Raw genomic sequence first — 7569 nt, forward strand, 5'->3', positions numbered from 1 at the left:
CTTAATTCCTCTCGTCCAGCAACAACTGTTTCCATTAGCCCGAAAGAGAACAAAATATTTCACTGAAACCTCATCAAACATAAAATTAAAAGTTGACAAATTTATAAAGTCCCGTCCTCGAAACAAAAATATATTAAAAATAAATCCTTGCAATCCAGACGACGCGCCGTGTTCGAATTCGAATCAATTCGAATCGCGACAAACGCGATGAAATATTGCATCACCCTTGTAGAATCCCGAAATAACGAAAAGGACGAAACGTTCCGACGCTGCGGCGTGCACGAAATTGTACAGCGTTTGAATTCGCGTGAATAAATAAGGGCGAACGATACTATTTTGGAAAGAGTATGGGCGGGGAGAGGGGGGGGGGGTACGCGGAAAGGGTTTCATCGCAGCTGGAAAATGTAGCAGAAACGTGAGCCCGTTGCGCTTGGAAAATTTACTGCCATGAATTTTTAGAACGGAGACCTCTCTCTCTCTCTCACTCTCGTTCGACCCCGCTCGAGTATTGTTTACTTCTAAGTTCGGAAGCGGTTTTGAAGTCCTCCGCGTGCTCTCGGAATACCCGCACGAAAAATCGCCACTTCTGCGCTGCATCGGATGATCCCCTCTACGGAGTTACATAATTTACAGAAGTTCTGTAACATTTTTAAACTGCGGAGAACCCGACGTCGAGCCAAGACCATGCAAATTTCTCACTGTTCTCCTCCCCCGCCCCACTCACTCCCTATTGTTCAACTTTCGTCCGTTTATTCTTCTCCTGTAAGACTAACCGGAGAATCTGACAATGGACGTGTGCCGTTTCACGCGGAAAGTTCGGCGGCGATGTTATTGCCGGCGTTTTCCGCGATACGGAACGACCGGCGAAAAGAATCTCGACGTACCTCGCAATTGTTTATATTTCCAACGGTGTGAATAATTGTAGACTCGAAGCGTAACTTCTACAATTTCAGCAATATTATATAACCTAACATATACGATATAAGATACATCGTATTTGTGTACTTCTATTTCCTTTATTAATTTCTCTCTCTCTCTCTCTGATATAGAAATATATGAATATTTTCCTTGGACTTTTGTTTAAACGTCCGCAACAAAATGCGAGAGCCACTTCGAGTTTGTAATTACGCACAGTGTTCCCGGAGTCGGCACACGAAATGTCGAGTCTCTGTGTCGTGCGGCAAGAAAACAAGGATAAAAATAGAAAGCAAAGAAAAATAGTAAACACGAACTGGCGCTGCCTGGACGAAGGTTATGGCTCGGTGACGCTGTTAGGTCGAGCTGGGCCAACGGCGAGGTTGTAAACGATGATTTATTTTGGTGGAACGAAGTCTGAAACATCGAACGAATATTTTGTTGTATCTCCTTTAACTTTTGTTTCGCAGTGCGTATTCACTGCGTCAGACTGTCTTGTCATGTAACGCAAAAGCTGGAATATTCGTGCACTCACCTCGGTTACACTGGATATTTCTGATGGACAGATTATTCTACGACATTCCATAACGAACGATTAGAAAATCATCGTTTGAATTCTCAGTTCGTCGTCGACATCCTTCGAGCCGCGAGGATTGTTTCCAGAGGTGCGAAGTCAACCGTGCGCACTTTGTTGCGGTTATGGCGGCGGCCACTGCGCCGCATCGCCGCCAGATGGCTCTACTCCTAAGACAGGCTCCGCCGGGTCCTGATGAGTCATCCCGCTTTCGTGCCGCGGAGGCAGCGCGCGGCCTACTTTCGATGCTCCTAGCTAAGCCTGAAATAAGAGACCATCGTGCTCGATACTCGTGCAAACAACGAAGATTTTCGAGCAGCCGCCGAGCCCGGCGGTTCGTTCCGCTCGGAATGCTCGGTGAACGAAGACCGGCCCGGGTCCTAAACAATTTTATCTCGGTGAATTAGTATGGCATCGTTAACGTGATGCCGGGCGTTTCACCTGAAACTGCCGGCGATAAATCTGAGAGTAACGTCTGCCCGGGTGGCGTGGAGACGGGGGGGGGGGGGAGGAGAGAACAGATAAGAAGAGATACAGCTGTACGTTCTTATCCGTTAGGAAAAGAAACGCAGTTTCGTTTAACGGTGACCAGGTCCAAGTTCTCGTCGAAGCCGGTCTGCCGCGAATTAATTACCGTCGTCGACGGATCCCGGCGCACGATCGCAGACAGTATTAAAAAGTTCGGCGAGGCGGCCAAGTGGCCGGGAGGGAGCCGATCGAGTCTTTAACGACCGCGGACGAGCCCCGGCCACTCGCCGGACCCGCATGAAAAGGACGACGCGCCGCTCACGGCGTCGCGACGCCGAATTAAAGAGCGTAACATGTTTGCGAAACGATCGGTCCGACTGCTTCCTTCCGGTATTTACGGTTCGTTTTTCTCCGGGGGGGGGGGCGGCGCCGCAAGAAGCAGTGCCAGGTCGAGAGCAGGAACAGGACGAATCGGTGAACGATGGGCCAAGTGGAGGGGCGCGAGAGGGCGAAAGGGGGCCGAGGCCGTGGGAGGGGGCTAGGCCGTGGGAGGGGGGACTAAAGAGCTAAGTTACCGCGTCAGGAGTTCGAAAACTTACGGCGATACGTTTTAGGTCGAGGCCGATCTATAATCGAGCCCGCGACTCCTCGGCTCCTCGTGGTTCTTGTTACGCAAATTGGTAATACACTCGGCCGCGACGTCGTAAAGAAGAGCAGAGGCGGCCGTGATATCAACTCCCCGGCCCTCTGCAAGCTCCTACGGATCCTCGACGCTCACGGGAGGAGGCCCGCGCGGATAATCAGATTGCGGTTGTTTATGCGAAGTCACACCCCTCCCGGACGGTTCCCAGAAAATTACGCTTAAACGGGGGACCTCGACGGTGTTCTGGGAATTTTTTTCTGTTCCACGAGATCACGTCGTTTCTATCGAGACGGGCTTTTTCGAATGAATGTTGATCCTTCTGTAGATCGCGATCGACAATTTTATACCGTTGATCATATTCGGTTTTGGCTTCACAAACGTAATACTTTTGTAGATCATATCCAATATACGATATTATATTCGCTATTATAATATTTTATGTTCAACATTTTGACGTAATATTCAATATTATGAGATGATATTTAATATTTAATATTCAATGTTATCAGATAATATTCAATATTCAGTACTATGATATAATATTCAGTATTCAATATTATGACATAATATTTAGTATTCAATATTATGACATAACATTCAATATTCAATAAAATGAGATAATATTCAATATTCAATATTATGATATAATATTCAGTATTCAATATTATGACATAATATTCAGTATATTCAATATTATGACATAATATTCTATATTCAATATTCGATATTATAAGATAATATTCAATATTATCAGATAATATTCAATATTATAACGTAATATTCAGTATTATGAGATATTATTCAATATTCAATATTATGACATAATGTTCAGTATTATAAAATATTATTCAATATTCTATATTATGACATAATATTTAGTATATTCAATATTATAATATAATATCCAATATTCAATATTATGAGATAATATTCAATATTCAATATTATGAAATAATATTGAACATCATGACATAATATTCAATATATAATACATCTTTGTAAATAAAAGTAACCTTTCGCAGATCATATTCATCATTTTAGACAAACAATTAATCCCACCATACATCGCACTCAGCACTCGCACTCGAAATTACTCCTTCCACGCATCACATTTGCTGTTCATTTTTGGAAATCGAATCGCGCCATTTGCATACCATACTCGCGCACTCGCAGTCTAATTACCTCAGTCCGTGTACATTCGCCGAAGATAAAATCGCATCTAAAACGACCTACCCGCGGAACGTTAAACAACATATACTTGACGCAGCATCGCAGCCGTATAATCTCGATAATTGGGGCACCAATACATCGTTTCGCAAATGTGCGGATAATCAAACGTAACAACGGAATAATCGTGTATCCGACAAAGCCGTGCCAATCATGGCCGAGCATGTAACAATGCGCCGACGATCCCATTGCAGCCGAAGCAACAATGAATCTACTGCGCCTTAATACCGAAGTCCGACAGCGCAATATCGTAACAGTGCCACAATTGACGGCGGCTCGATTGGAAAAATGCGGCCGGCCCACTGTTCGCCGTACCATCTCAAACGGTTTGCAATTTCAAAGCAGATTTCTTTGTCACCGGTGCTCGCGATCGAACCGCCGTTTAATCGATTCATGTACGCGGACGTTAACGTCGTAGCGGCCCGCGATCCCACGACCAGCCTATCGATTTTTACGGCCGTTTACTCGAATCCGACCGATCCGATAATAACAGCTGCCGCTCTAATCCCAGACCTAACGCGGACCTAACCTATAATTAACAATTTCGAAGTTTCAAGAAAATTACCAGCTTCGAGAAAATTATAAGCTTACGATCGTTTTCCGAGTATTGGTTAAATTTGTATCAAGTGTGCATTAGGTGCAAGTTAGGTCTGCGTTACGCCCGGAGCAGATCCGACTTAGGTCAGGGTTAGGTTTGCAGATTTTCGCGAATATCTCGGAAACTAGAGCAAATGTGGATTTCGTGCGAAGGAGAAAGTTGTCGAAAATTCCAAGCTGTGCGACATATTCGAGCGTCATCGAAATCTAGAGCGTTGACCTTGACATCGTGTTTCAAGGTCATTTCAGCTGGGCTGCACGTTCAAGCGTCGTTTAAGTTGGCGACGCAACTTCTTCAGCAAACGAGTGTGGATAAAAGTTATTCTGAGCGGTGACCTTGATATCGTGTTCCAAGATCATTTCAGTTGGGCTGCACGTTCGAGCGTCATTTAAATCGGCGATGCGACTCCTTCCGCAAACGATTATGAAGGAAAATTATCCAGAGCTTTGACCTTGATATTCTGTTTGTATTGTTTGCATTGTGTTTGTGACTAGTATTGTATTTCAAGGTCATTTCAGTTGCTTAGGATGTTCAAGTGTCATCAAAATCGACGATGCTACTCTTTCTGCGAACGAGTGTAGGAGAAAAGTTGTTCGGAGCGTCGACCTTGAAATCGCGTTTCAAGGTCATTTCAGTTGGGCTGCACATTCAAGCGTCATGTAAGTCGGCAATGCAACTTCTTCTGCGAACGAGTGTAGAGAAAGGTTGTCGAAGGCATTGACCTTGATATCGTGTTTCAAGGTCATTCCAGTTGGCCAGAACATTCAAGTATCATCGGAATCGACGATTACACCTTTCGCAAACGAGCGCGAATAAAAGTTGCCCAGAGCATCGACCTTGATGCCACGTCCCAAGGTCATCGCAGTAGGGCCTCTTCAAGTAATATCCGCCACATTTTTACGCAGTTCGAGCGAACGGCGCTCAGCCAGAAGCAGCACGTTTCAACGTTATCGCCGGTCCGGGCCTCGCATGACAACGGCTCGTCGAAGATGATCGCCGCGCGATAAAGATCTACCGTGCCACCCTCGGCGTGAAGGTTCCACCGGTAACGATCCTTGAACGGCGCAACCTTCGCGGGTGGCGAATCCGCGAGGTCACGTGCCGGGAACACCGATGTCCCTTATCAGCGCGAGACCTCGGCCCGGTTCGATTCTAAACGCCGCCACGGAATTCGAACGTCCCGATCGCCGGTAAAGATAAAGAAAAAAGTGGGGGTCGGAAGGGTGGGGAGGAGGTGCGCGGGGTGTCTGGTTAGCGCCGGAAGAAGATCGCCGGTGGCTACGAAGAAGAAGGTAAATAAGGCTATCGCGATGTTGGCGAAGCAAACAGCAATCGAGCGATCGGTAATTGCTGTTGCCGTGACTCCCCTTCCCCCGCCCCTTCGCCCGCGCGCACGTTCGATGGTACTGGAGAGAAGGCCGGCGCGCCGACGAAGTGACCCGGTGAATGGGTTGTTAGCCGAAGATTACCTCGACGCCTTACAATCACGGCGCCACTTTGAAACGCGTGCCCTGACCCCGGGACCCGGCGCAAGCTATCGACTCGCATGCCAATTAGCGGGAACTAGTTATCTTCCCTTCAAACTATTGCGGCCGAGCCCGCTGATTAATAGCGGATTCAGCGATCCCGGATCGATCCTTTGTGCACGGCCCGGCCCGTCCCGCCGCGGCCGATGTGTTAATCTGGCCGAGCGAAAACGATTAGGGTTGCGGCGCCCGTCACGGATTTTATCGGGCCCCATCTCCGCGGCCGGGCAACTCCTTCGAACTGTTAAATGAAACTTGGACGCGGCTTCTGTGTCCCGCGATTGATACGACGCGCTTTTGTTTCGCTTAACGCCGCGCGAACCTAACCTCAAATTAGTCGCAATCTGACTCGGAGACTCGGACTGTGCTCGTAATGTGTATGGCGATATGGAATTCAGAATCTGGATATTATTAATTTGGCGACTTCGAATGCAGATTTAGCGTGAAACGCGGGTTGAAAATATAACGAGTTGGAAAATAACCTTGTAATGACCTTGTATGTGTGCGTGCGTGTTTATGTTCTCTGTTGATGTCTGGCGGTGACGGCGACCAAATGGTACAACACGGAGTGGACCGCGGATTTTATGTTTTCATGGGAAAATTATTTGGAAAATTATAATTTATAATTAATTAATAATAATTATAATTTTAAAAATATTTATTGGGCGGTTATAATTTCAAGCTGTTTGAGGGCTATAAGCATTTTGAAACATTTATATATTATTCTTGAATTTTATTAAAATGATTGAAAGGGGAATGAAGGTATTTGTTGGCTTCTGTGACTTACTGTTGACGCTGAACAATTGTTATTTTGCATAAAAATCCGCGGACAAGTAACGAGTTATTAAATGTCTATAAATAGAGGGGATAAATAGATAAACAGAGAGTCAATATTATTTTACAGAACTCTTTAACCTTGACCTAATAATAATCTAGTCACACACATAACCTACAAGGTTTCCTAAAATTATGATATTTCCGGGAAACGAGAGGTTCCCGAGGTGATTTGAAGCAACTTTTTCCTTAGCGAAAATGTTCTACGAGACTTCGTTTACGAGTAATTAACGAAAAACAGTGGACCAATTGGAGAGCGAGGGCGGAGCGAAAACGAGCGTGGGCGTGGCCCCATACGTTTTTCGTTAATAATTCGTGAACGAAGCCTCGTGGAACATTTGCGCAAAGGAAAAAGTTAAAGAAAAGTAACGAATTATTAACGGAAAAACACTGCGAGCTCGATTGGCTTGGTCGCCGCGCGCGCCAGCCGCGGTATATTTATTTATATAATACCGTTAAATTATTAAAAATATATTCAGGTATCTATCCTAATGCAAGAATAAAATATAGAAAATTTATGAAAGAACATTGACACATTCTTTTGAGGATATCTTCTGACCGCTTTTTCAAATTATTGCTAAAGGTTAATTAACAATTTTATTAAATCTTTCTAAATTTTTACGAATCTTTATAAATCCTCACGAGTCCTTATAAATCCTCATAAATATTTATAAATATTTATAAATCATTTTTTAGAAATTTTCTTACACACCCTCATCTTCCTAAACTGTTCGAAAAATCCAACGAGAACAATTTCGGCGTAGCATCGACCTCGGAAGACCCG

General features: G+C 45.0%; 1 long non-coding RNA gene across 1 annotated transcript; it reads right to left on the reverse strand.

Annotated features, from left to right (window-relative positions):
* Positions 1-881: 881 nt before the first annotated feature.
* On the reverse strand, positions 882-1739 carry LOC143260511 (uncharacterized). The gene is made up of 2 exons (XR_013034763.1): positions 1451-1739; positions 882-1332 (listed from the first exon to the last, which is right to left on the reverse strand). It is a non-coding gene; the product is annotated as an uncharacterized LOC143260511 (long non-coding RNA).
* Positions 1740-7569: the final 5830 nt, after the last annotated feature.

Source organism: Megalopta genalis, chromosome 14, assembly GCF_051020955.1.
Source record: "Megalopta genalis isolate 19385.01 chromosome 14, iyMegGena1_principal, whole genome shotgun sequence".
In the NCBI taxonomy this organism is placed as follows: Eukaryota; Metazoa; Arthropoda; class Insecta; order Hymenoptera; family Halictidae; genus Megalopta; species Megalopta genalis.